The following is a 17,889-nucleotide window of genomic DNA, read 5'->3' on the forward strand; positions in this document are numbered from 1 at the left end:
TGAACAAGGACCAATATGGGATTTTTTTAAAGGGGCAGATATAACAGTATTTTAATGACCTTTGAACTTTTACAAACATGCTAACATTTTTATGAGATTGTCTAGGTGTGCATTTATTGCACATCAGGTGATCTGCAAGTTTCCAACACAAACCCTTGAATCTTGATATTTACCTGTTTGCTTGAGTTATAAGAAGAATACCATTTCTTGTGCCAGGCTGAGATCTCAAGGGTGGTAAAAGACACCAGCCCCCTTTAATATATTTTTTTTTACCCACAAAACATTACAGTAACATCTAGCACCCATGGGGAGGTTTTCAATTCAGACCTGCTTTTTGACAATAAATCAATTGATTACTGATCAAAATAATAATTAGATTGGTTAGTTGAGTGCAAAATTGCCTAGCCCTAGAGCTATCACACTAACCTAGATTATCTAGATTGCTTATTTACAATAGCTTGGTCATGTCCAGCTTCAAATATATTTTGATAATAAATAATATTACTCTTTATTACCTTTATTTCTCTATGCATTTAATCTTTTATCTCTTTACATGGCCATCTTGAAATTTCAGCCAGAGACCCGGTTTTAACACTAAATTGAGGTCATACCACACTATCACATATCAAAAAGTTTCAGGAAGGGATTCACTTTCACTCAGGTCTATACTGATGCGCATATCCTGAAACTCTGTTTTACAAATTTATAAAATTGATTGTTTTGTATTCTAATTATTTTTACTTTTCTTAAATAAACGTATGTGTCTAAGACATATCTTTTAATACATTTTAATCTAGATTTTATGTATTCATGTTTTGTTTAAACAGTAAGCTTGTTTAAACAAGGACAGCTGAAAATAAAATAATACTGGATGTGATAATAAGGTTTATACCATGCTTGCTGAGACTGTAACATATGGTTAAATAAAATGCATGCTAACTTCACACTATTTTTTTCTCCCCAGGAAAGTGATGCTTTTCATGCACCTTGACATTTCACAGGAAAAAAAAAATACAACGGCCTATTAAAGTACACTAAAAATAATGTAATAAAATATGTGCAACAAATACAATGTACTATTTTTATCCATGGTGGGTAGTAAGACAGTTGAATGTGTTTACTCCATTTACTGTGCTAGTTTCATTTCAATAAATATAAATAATACAACTGTTGAACAATTGAATAAGGTAAAGTTGTCTTTTGCAGCATAACACTAGCATTGTGCTTATAATTTATTATAAATATTCCTTTATCTTCCTCTTTGCCCTTTCTTTGACCCATTACTTTATTGGTACTCTGTCAATCCAACCTCTCCTATGGTTTTCATTCCAACATCCCTTACAGTTAGGATGGGATGTTGTACCCTAAATAGGTTCTATTTGTATATTTGATGTTCTAATTCCTTACATTTTTTATGTCGGTTGTTCTCTTTACTGTTTTTTTTCTTCCAGTATTATTCCCTCTTGATGTATATTATCTTTGTTGTGCCTATCTGATTGGCTGTGGAAAGCTTTCCTCAGCCAATCAGAAAGCTCTAGAGGTTTTGAAAGGGGTAACTTGTCCCCATTTAACCTCCAGTGCCAGGCATCGCACACAGGATTCCCAGGGCTGCATGATCGAATGCAGCCCTGAGAATCCACTGTGGTGCCTGGGGATCGCAGTGAAACTGCAGATGGACTCCCAATGGAGTTTAGGGTTCTCCCCAGGCCCTTTTAGCAGGGCGCACCACTTGGCACTTTTCAGCACCCACCCCGCTGTTTTTGGGTGGTTACTAAAGAGTTTGGTCACAATACAGGGGCTGCCACCCACCTACAATTTCTTCCTACCCGGCTTAAAATAACTTCTGGGTTGAGCACTGAGAATTTCTCCATTGAGAGTTCATCTGCAGTTCAGTTCCCACAGTTACCGGGCTGTACTTATCTAGTGCCGGGGATCGCAAACAGGAGGATTCCCAGGGCTGCAAGAATGAATTCACTGCAAACATAGGGCACTAAAGGGTAATTATGCTCTAGTGCAGGGAAACGTAATGATTTCCTCGATCTTCCGATGGTTTCGCGAAATCAGTTCCCCGAAATTGTGCTGACCCATCCGAAGTTCAAAGAAATTTTCTTATCACTAATACACATTCCTAATAGCTAGTTAGCATTAGCAACATAGAATAACCCATTATTCACAGCCAATGATAGCAAATCTTTTCAGATAATGTTCAACAAATAACCATTAAGTTTCATTGAAAATTAAAAACTGATGTCCTGAGTAGTAATTGATAAACTCAAGAAGTTTTAATTTGCTGCCGAGTTAGTGAAGTTTGCAAAAAAGTTTGCTAACTTGATGTTTGTTGCAAACCTAATTAAGTGGAGAGGAAATGAAATTTACCATTTTACCATTTTTTTAGTTTCTTTTTCTTAATTACCATGGCTTACATACAACAACAGACAAATCAATTTCACCGTGGTTTAAAAACAATGCCTTTTCTGGTTACTTTGAGTTGAGATAACTGATTTTTACCTTATTTCCTTTTCTTATGTCTTCTGTCCCCAGATAATTATTACACTTTGTGCTCCGAGTACTCTGTTTCTGAATATCTGATGACAGGAAAGATTGTACATCTTTATGAGTTAAATCTTCTTCCTTCACTTCCTCATGGATGATGTTGGCATTAGCAGAAAGAACAATAAGGTAAGCATATTGGTAACAGTAGAGAGCTCAAAGACTGAATGACCCAGCATCATCCAGTCCATCCTATGAGCCCGCTCTGTGATAAACAGTCCCCATGATGTTGCTTTATCACAGCTCTCTGAATATTTATTACTTCTGAACAGTGTGGCACTCATATACATCATTATATGAGTGTTACCCTGTCCAGAGGAAATGTCATTACTGCAATCACAGGAGAGCTGGAAGGACCTGTGACATCAACAGACTGGCCAAAGGATTTCTGGGAAAATTAAATATGTATTGTGATATGGAAGGGGGTTAGCGATTACACAGAGAAGTCTAATAACTGTACCAGTTTCTTTATTGTTTTCAAAAACAAAATATCTTTCTTCAGCATATATCAAAACAACACAACACAACTCAGAAAAAATAGTTTACATCAGCTTAACAAGGCAAGTACAGCCCTCTGTAGTACAGTCCTAAGTAAGGATTCCACAATCCATAATTCAAATCAATTCTGCATCAACAGCTTTTCATTCAAAGGCAACACAGCTTGTTTCCACAAAGGCTGGTTTGTAGCCTACCCGTGCTATTTATAGCAGACTTCTAGCCCAAACCTAGGGATAAACCCACGCAGTACCTTCTTTCCCATTCCAGAGTCCAGGGCCCTGAAATAAACTAACAATGCATCATCAGGAACCAGTGAATCACAGGACACAGATATAAAGTCCACAACAGTGCTTTTAATAAAATGCAAAATAGCTTTGCGGTCAAAAATTCCACTGCAGGGGTGCTTTCTACTGTGGTCCCAAAGTCCTAACTCAACAAAAACTGGTTAATACATCTTAGCATTTACATCCACCTAGGCCTCTCCTCAGGCCTCCAATACCATCCCTGAGTATGAACTTGCAATTTTTTGGGGTTTTATTGGTTCTACAATCTGTGCCTCGCCCATCTGTTCCATTCAATTTACTTTGGACCTGAATCCCAAATAGGAATCTTGTTTGTTAATTCTGTAGGTTCATTCTGTATGGTGGTGTTGTTTGCAGCAGTAAGGAGAACAAGGAAACAGGCATCTCCTGTTTCCCTTTAGCTGCATAGCCTGAAAAATACCTTCTCACCAACCCAGCACACACTCTGGGGCTGTACACAGCTGAAGGGGATCTCAGAAGCAGATTAGTCCCTGGTTTCATCCTGCCATTGGCTGCTAAAACTTTATAGCCTTTCTGTTCATAGACACCTGTTGCCAGTTGTAGCGTTAAGCTGGGTTTACCTGATTCTGGTGTTATTTTCTTGCATTTACTGTTGCTACCCCTGCCCTGACACTATATCCATATACTTCCTGTACCGACTTTTGTCTGTGACTCCCATTCTGCTTTGTCTTTACCCTTGGATACCTCATCTGTTAGACTGATTACCTGTGTTTGAACCCTGACTCCATATTCTGGGCTTGCCTATGTTGAAATCTTTTGTATTGCATCATCTCTGGTCTCCCAGTCCTCTGTCAGTCTTTCCTCAGACGCCAATCATGCGCACAGAATTCCTGGGAGCAACCATGTGTTGGGAAGGCACATCTAGCCTCCCATGGCTGAGTGGAGGCTTACTATAGGTGAAGAGTGTGGGGTAGATTTGGGAACTGGCATCGGGCAGCACTTGTGCTGGACCAGGGTCTGTAAAACTGCAATTCTAACATGAACCTCAGGTACAGTAAAAGAAGATGCTGCCAAATGCTAACAAAAATTTTGCCTTGCGTACCTTACGCTGCTACAATATGTATGTGAGATTGATTTTTCAAAAGGTCAGAGAGGTGGTTTAGGGAGGGACAGGGAAAGACAGTATAAAAGGTTACGGTAAAAGTGGAGCAGAACTTTATGCATTATTAAAAGTGTCAAAGTTGTCATTCTGACCTTATTTTTTTTTTTTGCTATAAAAGAACATGAAATGAGAACTAAATACACCAAAAACAAGTGAAAAACTTTACGAAAACCCTTTGAGAACAAAAATACATTATTAAAAAAAATTATTAAAAAGAATAATTAGCAAAAAAAGACCTTCCATCAAATCACAGTAATACTCACCAAACAAAACCCTATATTACATTTTTTCCCCAGGATTTGTAAGGTGCAATTTTTCACTGTCTTATTTTAACAGAAAACAGCATCCAGAACTAAACCAAATATCACTCATCATGGGCAGTTGTCCTATTTGTTTGAGATTAGTTTGTCAGGTACCCACCTCTGCCTGTATATTCAATGCTACTACAAAATGAACATTTGATGGCAGTACGTTTTTTTCCCCAAAAAAGTTTTTATTTAATTGTTTGTTTTATGTAAGTTTATCAAACTGATCTAAAAAAATGTAAAATATGTATTGCAAATCAACATTTAATGCAGGGTGCATTCATGCTGTTGTATTAAAGGAGGATGATGACAAATATAATAAAAAACTGAATTGTTACCTGAACCCATATGAACAGATGGGTGGCAGCTGTTCTTTCTGTCAGAACAATGTCTGTATTTTACATAGCAGATTAAATCATGGCTTATTCACATTTAGTAGTAGTAAAATGTTAAAGCAAACATGGTGAACTGACTTGAGCGCATAACTTTTTCTCCTATAATGAATAATAACAATCAATTCGTCATATCTGCACTGCTAAAATAAAATTAAAACAATAAATGCAAATTTTTAAATGATGAACATAATTCATGAAAACATATTCAAAATCTCTATTTTTTATTGGATTTCCGTTGAAGAACTCCATCAAGAATCATGTCATGAAGATTCAAGTCAGGGGTTGCCTTGCTATCTGAATATATCTATTTCTATCTTTCTGCTAACTTTTTCTTCTCTGCCTTCTTTCTGCAGCCACTTATTTACCCTGGAGACTTTTATTCCCCTTTGAATCTCTAAGCTGAAGGTCCTCAACCCTTTGTTTCAGATATCATTCTTGAACATCTTCTGTTCTCTCCCTCAGGTCTTGCTCTCACTCTTAGGTCTTTAATTTGAACATTCTTTATTATCTCCCCTTTTGTAAGAATATAGCATCAGTGTTATACCTATTGAAGTAGAACTTTTATATCACTTTTGCTTTGCTGTATTTTCTTTAGTGTATAAAAAAGGCATGAAGAACATTTTCCTGTAGTCTGTAATAAAACAGCTGTTTAGATCTATAAAGCCCCAGTATTAACTTGTCTCTGTAACCCTGGAAGGATTACTAATATGCAAATTGATGAGTTTCTAAACTACATATCCATCTTGGGGAACATTGCATAGGAGAATAGTAAAGACTGCCGTAAGTGAAACTACTTGACAAAACTAGTGTCCTGGCTTCTATGCTTAAGCTTTGGCCTAAGTGCATTCTAGGTAGTGAGTTTAAAACAAGTACAACGTTAGAGAAATTTGACACTTTTCTAACACTTAGGTATGGATAATTTTAGAAGGAGGCATGCAATGAACCCTAATGCTTCTATTATAACAGGTTCACTCTTAGGTAAATTAGTCAATGTATTCCAAGCTGTGTTTGCATTTTCACCACTGATAGCAGTAATATGTTGAAAAGAAGCAGTGATACTAATATGCATTTTTTCACATGTGTAAGGCCTTTACAGGAAAAGAAGAGGTTTGTTGCTTTTCTTAAATTTCCTTATGGCTATTCTTTACAATGCTCGCTATTTATATGTAAATAGCAGAGTTCTTCTTTAACTGTTACTTAGTAATAGAATTCTTCAGGGCTTTGTGTAGCATTATGGTACCAAATAATTCCATCCTGGGGTTGAGTTGAAATTTCTGGGGAACAAAGGTAATGTGCAATGAGTTTGTGGTTCCACAGTAGCTTAAGATTGATTCAATACACAACTCTACTTAAATCTAGTCACGCATACTTTAAAAAATTGCTCTCTGGTATTTCAAGACTGGCAAAGCTTTACTTGAATATGACCAGATACAAATGTTGTTGGTGATAATAATTATTCATCACTTTGACAACATATATATTCTGGAATGATATCAAATTGCTGTACATTTTTGTTTATGCTATTTCCCTAACTTTTTTTAATTGATTTTTCATTTATCTTTTACCTTGTTTAGAATATAGGTTTGTATGTAGAGAGACCAAATAAGAGATACATTTCCATTTGTTTGTCATGACTTCTTACTTACATACTAGTTAGAAAAGCTTTTAAAAACCGATCCTCATTTATTGAAGTTGATAAAAAAAGAACACAAACGTGTGCAAACATTGGAGTGTTGCTCCTAGCAATAAACAGTTCCCTTGACATTCACCTTAGTTAGATTCAGAATTTTTCCGGTTTTGTGTAGTCATAATACCTCTATTTATAACAGTATAACGTGCACCAGGCAGCCCCCAGTGCATAGGAGGGGGTCTCAGCAAAGGTGGGACAAGTAATGTAGTCCCTTGGGCTCCTAACCAAATCAACAATGCAAGTGGGTATAAAGTTCAAAATATATCAAATCACCACACATGCAAGGGCAGGTTCAACCTGCTGCAGAATCAAGCGGTCCCACATGACCACATTGCCAGCTGCTTGACCACGCATATCGCAGCAATGGTTTTTAAAGAACCAGCATCTGCAGATTTGACAGTGGGCGGCAGTGAGTGGTACCAAACCGCTCACTGCCACCCATATTCATTCTCTTTGAGGCTGCCTCGAGTAGAAATTACTTGTAGCATCTTTCGCAAGGCAGCCGTTTAATGACATGAATAAAGCTGCATACACACGTGCAATTCTTGTCGTTGGAAAGGATCTTTCACGATCCTTTCCAATGATAAGAACCGCAAGATGCATGAACGAGTGCTATACATACAGCACCCTTCTGCTCTATGGAGAGGGGAGGGGGAGGGCGACGGAGTGGCACCCTGCTGCGCGCTCTCCCCCTTCCCTTGCATTAGGATCGCTCATCGTTCATCGTCCGTGGATCCGCCAGGACGGATCCATGGACGATGAACGACCTGGGCTGTACACACGCGAGATTCTCGCCCAATATCTGGCCGATGCCGATTATCGGGCGAGAAAAATTTGACGTGTGTACGCAGCTTTAGTGGTAACCACACCGCCAAACTGCCAATCTAAACCTAAAAGTCCTTTTTATGAAAAAAATTACATTAATATTTACTTGTCAGGTTCCAGTAGCATCCATAAATATCCTGCTCTGAGTCTAATTGAGTGTTTGGCTTGCAGAAGAAGTCCCTTGACCTCACTACTTAATCTCTTTTAGATCGTATGTTTATTGATGTCATAGAGAACTTCCCTATTTACCTGTGCGGTGGGCACCACAAACTGCACCAGTGGTGGTAACCTCAGGAATACTCAAACCAAAGTAGGGGAGAACCAAAGGCAAGGTGCATATAGCTATCTGGCAGAAATTAAGGGTAACTTTTTGCTTAGACAAAGCATGTAATTGCTTGTGGTTATGGTTAGTGAATAAACAGTGTCTATATCAATTTCTCATAACAGCATTCTTATTGCTACTGTGTATATTTTAGGGAATGTAATACCTGTGAAATGAAGCACAGAATAATGCTTTTTGTTATCAAATTGTACCGGTACAATTTTTTTTTTTTACCAGCGTTATTGGAGCAGACAACATTTTCAAGGACTTATTTTGTCATGAAGCAGACTATCACCAACACTCCACTGAAATTACTATTTTAATTGATATATGTAGTCACTGCTTTCTTCCAATTCCTCCCACATACCATGCCGTATGATGATAGGAATGTGTACTATTGTCAGTAGAAGTGGTACGATACACAACCACATCAGTAAACACAGAAAGCACATTTTGTGTTATTAAAATCATCCAGCAGATTAACAGTTTTGACATTTGTGGTCAGAAAGTAAATGTAAGTTTAGTTTTGTTATTATTGTTATTATTGTAAAAAAGAGAATTCAAGTTATATTGAAAAGTAAAAAAAAAACAAAAGCAGCTGAATAATTTTATGTTCAATGGAAAACTTAAGGAAAAAACAAGCTTCGTTGCTAAAGAAAATTGGGCAGTTTTTTTTCTGTAATAACTTGGCACAATAGACGGTAGAAATGCTCTTTTGTCTACTTGATTTATTGTCTATAACACAACTGTCTCACAACATGTGTGAATTTTTAAAAAACATGTCTACAGAGGGACTGAAATAACAATCGAAGGGTAAGATTTTTGGACACCAGCTCAAAGGAAGCTTGCCAGCTAGACTTACAATGTCTGATTTTCTTACTGGAAAACAGAAATGTCCAATAAGCACCAAACCTGTTGTTTATAATTACAGGAATGTTTGAGAATAGGAAGAAATATAGTTTGTTTATTTTTCATGCCAGTATATTGCATTTTATCTCTGCTGCACTGCAGATGACATTATAAGACTTTCAAATGAATTATTTATTTGAATGCTTTTGCAATGAAATAATTGTTTCGGAAATACATTCTTTTATGTACCTTTCTACTTGTTATTTCTCTTTGTTAGGCTATATAGAATATACCTTAAAGAGGAATTACACAGGTTTTGTTTTTGTGCAATGTATGAACAATAACTACAAGTTTATGGCTAACTTCCAAAGTGCCGCCTTCCTAAAACGCTGTGATGGTTGTATTGTCCCTTATTCTGTCACTACCCTGCCATTTTTGTCCACTCTTTTCCCTGAGTCCTTGACCATCCACACTGATTCAGTTGGGGGTGATATAACACCCTTGCTTGCTCAAAAGCTATTTAATCCTGGCACAGAATTGTTCAAAGACTTAATTCTGAGCTGGGCAATTGGAAAGAAGATTTCATAGTGCAAATTTTAGTTTAGGGTCAGCCAACAATAATGATGTTCTAGACCAGAATTGGAAAATGGTTGAGAGTGATGAACAAGAAACTGGGGAAAAAAACAAAGTTAGTTGTGCTACCCCTGATAATGTTACTTACTGCTGATCCTTCTGTTGGTAATACTGTACTGTACATAGTGTACTGTACAGAAGTGTACTCAAACAAAGAGGCGGATATAAAAGATACAAATTATTATTTTTGGTATTTATGACTCAATGATTGTATTTTACAATCTCCTTACAGCTGCACTACAGAATAGGATCAAATCAATGAAATGAAAGCATTTGTGATGAAAAAACATACTGACAGGAGAGAGCAAAGGGATGACCTCATTAGTCTTCTGCAGCCCTTTTAGTGTCCAGTCAACAGGTTAGGGGAGAAGACTTCCCCTAAGTTTGAATTTCATTTATGGGTGCAAAAAGAGTAAGTATACAGTACCTCCCATATTGCTGTATTTTATCAGTATATTTAGCTGTATATTTAGTTAAGCTTATGGTGGGTAAATAATACCTTTTTTAAGCACCTAAGTATTCTCTCATTCGATAATTATTTTGTAATTATTAAAATTACAGTGTACATGGTGTGAGAAAAATATTATTAGGCTGAAATGCATAGCAGTGTAATGATTCATCAGTGTTTTGATGTCATCAATAGAGATTTTTGATAACAAATTCCTAGATGCCAATTGGTTACTGTAAAAATGCACTGCTGGTATTCATTTTTATTGATTACATTAAAGAATATGTGAAGAATACATTTTTCTGTGCTGACCATATCTGCAATCACCTTTCATTTTTTAGCATATTCCATAAAGCCAGCTTGACTTGGTTGGTGCAGGGAACTGAATCATTTTTCTCTCTTGCATGTTAAATAAAGTGACATCTCTGTATACAGTGCTTGAACTCTCATAAGTGTGGTTTACTGCCCTATATAACACTGAATACCAATGAATATAAAAGCTCTTTAAGGAGGGGAATTCCACTGACCACCAATGCTTTAAAACATGCTTTTGCAGGTCGCGGACTAAAAGCACGGACTCCGGGCCGGGCATGCGCGTGGAGCCGCGTGTCACTAAAAGTGGAAGAAACTTCCCCCCAGAGTGAGGTCATTATGCCAGAACCCACCCACTCTCCCATTGTCAGGTCTAAACCTGCAGTGGGAGAGTGGGTGGGTTGTGTTCAGAGACACAACCCTTCCACCTCCCTTAGCCTGAAGTGTCTCTGGGAGACATGGTCCGCCACTCTGGCTGGTGTGCCATCCTAAGCAGGGTCCTTCTCCTGACCCTGCTGGTGGATGCACCAGCCAGAGCCGTGGTCCATCTGTCAGAGGGCCACACTGGGTGTTGGGTCCTCTGCTTTAAGACATTGGGGGTAACCTCCACTGATCACCAATTCTTGTAAAAGTATAGGGGGGAACCTCCCCTGACCCCAATGCAAATAGAGAGGACAAACTATAGTATTCACTAACTACAATTGGTTAGAAAAAAGTAGGGGAGCCTTTGAGAGCCATTTGTACAGGTGTACAAGCTACAGGACATTTATCTACATCTACAATTTGGTGAGTGCAGCACACGTATAAGTGTGCTACTATACATTGTTATACATTACTATTAGCATTTTTTCCCACTGAGCACGTTACTTTGAGGAAGGATACATTTTCTTATTATTAATTGTGGGAAGTGCTTAGCCTATGAACTATGAATTTGCTTTGTGTTGTGTGTATAATATTCCTGATCCCTGTGTTCAATAATAAAAGCACATTTTGTACTTCTGACTACTGTAGCTGTATACACTATGGTTTATGTTGTTAATTACTGACTGCTTAACATTTTATGAGTGCAGAATTTGTGCTCAGCAAAGCAATGCTTGAACTCTGTTAAGCTTTCCCCATTATTTTGAATGATTTTGCCACACCTGTTTTTAACTGTATCATGCTTGTCTTCCCTACTTTTTTTATGATGGTATAAGTTTGATGGTATAGCTTTACTGTAAGCACAGAGATAACAGCCATCACCAAAAATATTAACTTAAGCTTCCTAAAGGTCAAAAATTAGCTCTAGATCCTGCACCTTACTATGCAATGACTTACCTGACCTGTCTGGTCCATTGGTGCAGACATGCTGATTATAAACAAAGGACCAATCCAGAACAGACTCTCTGTACTGGTTACATTCTGGGCCTTTTGTGGTCTCCAAGAGAAATCCACTGTCCTTTCTACACATTTATTGGCCCCACCCTGAAAACTATTTCAATACCTCCCTAAATGTGTGCCTATCACCCTCCTTATGATTCCAGTTGTTACCCAGACTTCCCCTCCAGCCTTTCTAACCTGACTTACAGAAAATGTTCAAAAAGAGAACACATTAGAATCTTATGCTTTCTCCAGTGGTTTACTCCTCCTCTCCCATGGACACCAGAGCTGCCTAGGACTTTGGGGTTGGCGTTGTTTACAAATATTGTGATAGTATAGAACTCCAGATCTGTTCAACAAATTATTCCCCTAAACTTTGCCCTCATGCTGGGGATGTAAGCAAAGGTCAAGACAATGTTACACATTTTTTGGTCTGTCCCCACCTGGGTACATTTTGGTCAAAAGTCTCTCAAATTTTTCACACCCTAATGGGCCTCACCTTTACCTGGCTGGCAGATCACTGTACAATGATATTTTACCTCAACATCATATCAACTAGTTGATTTAAGAAATTACTGCTGATAAATGCAGGTAATGCTGTCAAGGCATGCATTCCATTTATGTGAAAGAACCCACATCCTTACCTCCAGTTGCAAAGTGGTTCATAAGAATCACTCATGACTATGGAGGGTCTGACTGCCTCTTTGAGGAGCTCCTTCCAACTGTTGCTGGAGACCTGATTCCACTGGTACAACTATAAACTCACTCCGGAATACAAACTATATATATATTTGCTGACCCTACCCCCTCCTCCACTAACCCCTTTAAATTTTTTTAATCTATTGTATAGGACATTTTACCTCATTCTAATTTTGACTCCCTCAACCCTACATACATTTTGTCACCATCTTTTTTTACTATTGGCTATTTGTCTCCCCCAGTGTCAATGTCTGGCCGATAACCAGGTGCGGTATGTTCTAGCTGTTAGGAGTGGGATATCCCAACCTTTCTATATCATTGTGTCAATTTATGATCTGCTATGGTATTTTTTATTATTTTACTTTGTTAAATGTGGTATCTGTTGATTTGTTGTTATATATTGCTGTATTTATCTATTTTTGTTTTTCTACATCTTATACCTGTCTTCCTTTTTTTGTAAACCTTTAAAGCCTTTCAATAAATGTAGCATTTTGAAAAAAAAATAAACTAGTTTCTCCTTATACTAATATGCTAGTTCTGAAAGTAAACAGAACGTGCACTACAGTGTAAGCAAACAAAAGTTTATTATTAACTCAGTCTACCAAACCAAAAACATCTGGGTGTAATACTGGGAGAAAAACTTTGTAACCTTTGTACGTATTAGTTGTTTATTAGGGATTCAGGTGTACTCAAGATTACAACATATACTAAAAACAACTGAAAAAAATCGTGAAATTTTAAATTAATTGTGAGATTTTCTATTTGTAATCTCCACCATTAGGTTTGTGTGCAGGATTATTTTACATTATGGTGATGCTTTCTGTTTGTATTGAAGAACCTTGAGTACAAGGACATACATGTAATTTCTACATTATGTTGTAAAAGGCACTACGATGACTAAGCAAACACAAGTAGATGAATGAACTATTTCAGAAGAGTATGTATTTCATTCATAATAGAATAATAGAATAGAATAAAATCTGTGCTTGGATGGGGGATGCACAAGCCAAACTGGTTGCTTCCCTCATAGCTTTTTGTGCTGTGTAAGCGGGTCATCCTTATAACCAATGGATGCAGATGAAGGACCTATCCTTACTACATTCAGACAGATGGAACCACAAGGGATTCTTGTACAAATGCCAGTTAGAAAAACTTACTAATGCTGGATTGATAATTCACAAATTGAATTTAATGTTTTAAAAAAAAAACACTTTTATTAGTTGCAGGACATTTCTTTTTTGAGGTATATGCACCAAACCAGAAAAGAGGAGCAATTTAGGAAAGAAGGTTAAAGGGATTTGGTCTCAAAAGTGCAATTGTCCTTTCAAAAGAAGTTACTTTTTCTTGGATGTTATTATCTTTTTTAGGGGAAATGAATTCTGGAAGCTGTGATCCAACCAAAAAGCCAGGCAAATGCAAAGGACTTGCCACAGGTATTTTCTGCAGTCTTCCAAGACCTGATCTTTCATATTAACCCCCCTAGGGTTCTAACTCTGTCAGTTTTTTTATGTAAAGAGTGATCCTATTTTTTTTTGCATAGAAATGTTTGTTTTTATTGTGGGCCTGTAATTCTTAGGATTACTTCCCGGGTATGATAATTATATTTATTCATAATCATAAATTATAATATAATAAATATTTATAAATAACAATTATTAAAAAGTAATGAAATATTAGACCTTAACAATGTATTTTATCAAAAAAAATAATTTATCAAAAAATGTCAAAAGGTCAGGGATAATAGTCGGCAAAATGTAAATCAGGGCACTGGGCAATGATGTCTGGTGCACTAAAATATGTACTTTTACTTTTATTATATGTTGTGTGCTGTTTTTTACTGTAAAAACCATTTAAAAGCAGATTACATTGTAGGCTGCCTTAAATTTCCCGCCCGACCATACCCCCCGAATACATCACAACTCGCATTACCAGGAAGATGTCACATGTTCTGGGTGATGCGAGTGGCGATGTCCCGCCCTGCATACACCAACGCTGCTGCTCCAGGGAGATGCAAAGCACAATGCAGGACTTCTGCATTGTGCATCGCATCTTCCGGGTGATGCGAGCAGCAATAGTAAATACTGGGGGTGGTGCTGATGCAACTAATGCTGCTTGCATCAGCAGTTAGATGTGATGCACAATGCAGAAGTCCTGCATTGTGCTTCACATCTAACTGCTCATGGGAGCAGCAGCGTGGCCGGGACCCCGAGTGGTATTTAAAAGCAGATTACTCGGTTATCTGCTTTTAAATTTCCCGCCCGCCCACGCCCCCTAATTGAGAAATGTCCCCGCATCAGAGTGGGATCTTTAGATCGCTGCTGGAGAGCGGGGCACAGGTAAGGAGGGCTTCTAAACTTACCCCGAGTGTGACTCAGGATTACCTCTTTTTGCAAGTGAAATCCACCCTGAGTTTAGGGTACTGTTCAGGGAAGTGCACAGTTAACACTTCTGAATCTTCCCTACTATTTTTTAATTTTTGAGATCCAGGAAACTCATAGTGCTACCTAGAAACAGAAGCATCATGCAGCACCTCATTGTGGTCTCCCATTAATTCACTTCCACAGACTTTATTGGGAATACCTTTCACTTGTAATAGCAAGCAGTTGCAACAAGGTAAAATCAGTTACAAAGAGGTTGAAAGTGTTCTAAAGGACAGCAGTTCACCCATAATATTGTGAGACACATGGCAAGACAACCACTTACTGAAGCATTGACCAAATGCTCATGAGTGTATGCCAATACCTCCTACTCACCCATTCTCACCCAGGTGCAAAGCCAATGAAATTGGGTGATTGTAAGCAGCATGCTCAACTGTCCAAATAAACTTAAGCTAAAGCCCCTCAGGCAAGTTTGAATTTTATTTATGGGTGCAAAAAAAATAACTTAGATACATATAGCATGCTACATCAGAATATGTAGGAAATACCAAGGAACTTGCAGTATGTGTAAGAATAGCTTTTATTCTTTACAAACTGGTAAATGAAAGGGAAATTAAAGGTAAAAGAGTGGACTAGTGTGAAGTAATGATTGAAAAAAGTAGGCTGTACTCCGTGTTACTATAAATATATATATATAAATATATATATATATATATATATTAGCTTAACCTCCCTGGCGGTATGATTATTTGAGTATTTTTTCATGTCAAATCGGTACATTTGACATGTAAAAATAGTTCTAATTTTTAACTTTCTGCCCCCCCCCCCTTGATGCAGGCACGCCGTCCGCACACATGTCGCATACCCAGCTAGCATCTGCATCCCCTAGCCTCGCGTCTCCAATGCTCACACACCAGGATGTGAAGCTAGGGCAGGCAGATGCCAGACATCGTCAACGAGATGCCGATGCCGGCCGGACATAACCCAGTGGACCTAGATGCCGGGCCGGCTTTACTAGAGCCCGCCACAGGCTCCTGAGGACTAGGTAAGTCCTCAACTCCACCCCAAGTGTGGTTCGGGGTTACCATTTTCTGTAGAAAATGAAATATTACCCCGAGCCACACTCAGGATTACCGCCAATATATATTGTATTTCCTTGGGTATACTTAGGGAGTGCAATTTATTCAGAGAATTTTAGGTAACTGTAAATGAAACAACCTTGTTACAGAAGCGAGCATTTAGTTATTTGATCATTATAAAGGTGCTTTATCTAATATTTTATCTCACCTTATGTCAAAGGCATTTCTTGTTGTATTATAATTCACTGGTGTGTGTATAGCTCGTGATTATGGTTTAACATCTTTGTCTCTTGTCAATAACAGCTGTCAGCAGCCCTCTGGAGTCATTGGTTGGCAGTTTACTCATCAAGCACAGTTGCTATTTCTAGCAGTATAAACCCATTGCAAGAACAGAGCTGTGCAAAGGTTAATAGGATAGGTCAGTAAACAATGGTGTAAGCGCTAGCATTCAGATGTGGGGAGTGCTTTACACAGAAGCTCATAATAAGCTGCCCGTACACAATGAAACCATCTTCATATGTACAAAACATACCTTGGTAAGAAAGCTTGTGAAATGGAAAGGATGGTTGACAGTTCTTAATAGGCGGGAACACTTTTAATCTGTAATGTTTCTGAAAATAAAGCATAGATATAAAAACAAAAAAGAAAAAGGAAAAAAAAAAAACAATAACAGTGTGCTGTAGTTTAATAGTCTATAGATATGAGGGCTGCATTGGATTTCTTTTGCAGGCTTTATTTCTATATGTTTACTCAGTGATCCTACTGATGATCAGATCTCTTTTCATCAAAGGGGCTCCAGATATCCATTTTTTTACAATCAAATTTACTATGTTGGAATTTTGACACTCATCTTTACTTGACAGATATGACATGCAAAGAACAGGTTATCCTAAACTCTACTGAACTGTGTCTAAGAACAAAACAATGTAAATACATGGTGGCTTTAATCATTTTATTTTATTTTCTCAGGCAAGGCAAGGAAATGTTATCAAGTGCAGAAAATATCTGTTAATCTTACTAGAAATGCAGAGTTTTTGTCATTTCCGGTGATCTGAGGAGAAAGCAAAACCGTCTTATCTTTGTTATATATAATATTAATCTTTTTATTAATCCTTTTATCCCCAATGTAATGGGGATGAACAAAAGCATCCATGTTCCAAGTTCAGCCTGTATGGCAAAAATGATGCCCTCTGTTGATATAGTAGAGGAATAAGTATAGCCCTCTATTTCAGGTATAGCAAGCTTGGTATTGGCATCATTATAGGCAAAAAAAGAGAAAAAAACCTTAATAAATAAAAAAAATAATGCTGCCATCAATGTATCAGTAAACTGTAATTTATAATATTTGTATTTTTGAGTTTGGTTCAAATAATCCCCTTTAGCAATTCTGCAAAAGCTGTGGAAAGCACGAGCTGTCATGTTAACATGTTCCAATTACTTTTAAATGGAGGCAGCAGATCAGTGCTGAAACCAGCCAAACCATATTCACACTAGGCAGACTTGAGTAGAATGAATCCTTAACTCAAAAATTATCAGTTTGCTTTATTATAGGTTGCTATAGTAAATAATAATGTTGCTTGAATGTGCCTCCATTTAGTGTTTGTCTAAACAGAGACATAATCTAAGATTCAGATTATTCTGCAGCTCAGTGTACATTCTAGAGAAAATTGTGAAAAAGGAGATAAGTTTGTTGTCAAAGATCCACGCAAGTCTAGGGCATCTGTGCCTACTTCTGGCTCACCCACCTTGCAGTTCTCTGCTGCCAGCACCAACTCTGCTTCTGGATCCAACTCTGCACACTTCCTGGTCCAGATCATGTGACTCTCTGTCAGCTGCTCCCTTGCCTCAGAGGACTGGAGTGTTTCTGCAGATGCACTCCCATCTGCTGGCAGACAAGTGAATAACATCTGAGACTGCACTCATCACCAGCACTCCCTCTACTGGTGGGTTTGGTGTCTGAGGCTCACATGACCCACACTTATCACATGACATCCCCCTTTTAAGGAAGTGGCCTGGCAACAGGAAGTTGCCTGGACAAGGAGTTCCTTGTGGTTCTACCACCAGGTTTCTTTTGCTCCAGTTGCTGTGTTGTGTTTCTGATCTATCTGTGTACCGACCCCGG

General features: G+C 37.9%; 1 long non-coding RNA gene across 1 annotated transcript; it reads right to left on the bottom strand.

Annotated features, from left to right (window-relative positions):
* Positions 1-3,052: 3,052 nt before the first annotated feature.
* LOC140330908 (uncharacterized) lies at positions 3,053-17,581 on the bottom strand. Its single transcript, XR_011920818.1, has 3 exons — positions 17,513-17,581; positions 16,300-16,378; positions 3,053-6,447 (listed from the first exon to the last, which is right to left on the bottom strand). It is a non-coding gene; the product is annotated as an uncharacterized lncRNA (long non-coding RNA).
* Between the last annotated feature and the right edge of the window lie 308 nt (positions 17,582-17,889).

This window comes from Pyxicephalus adspersus, chromosome 5 (assembly GCF_032062135.1).
Source record: "Pyxicephalus adspersus chromosome 5, UCB_Pads_2.0, whole genome shotgun sequence".
Taxonomy (NCBI): Eukaryota; Metazoa; Chordata; class Amphibia; order Anura; family Pyxicephalidae; genus Pyxicephalus; species Pyxicephalus adspersus.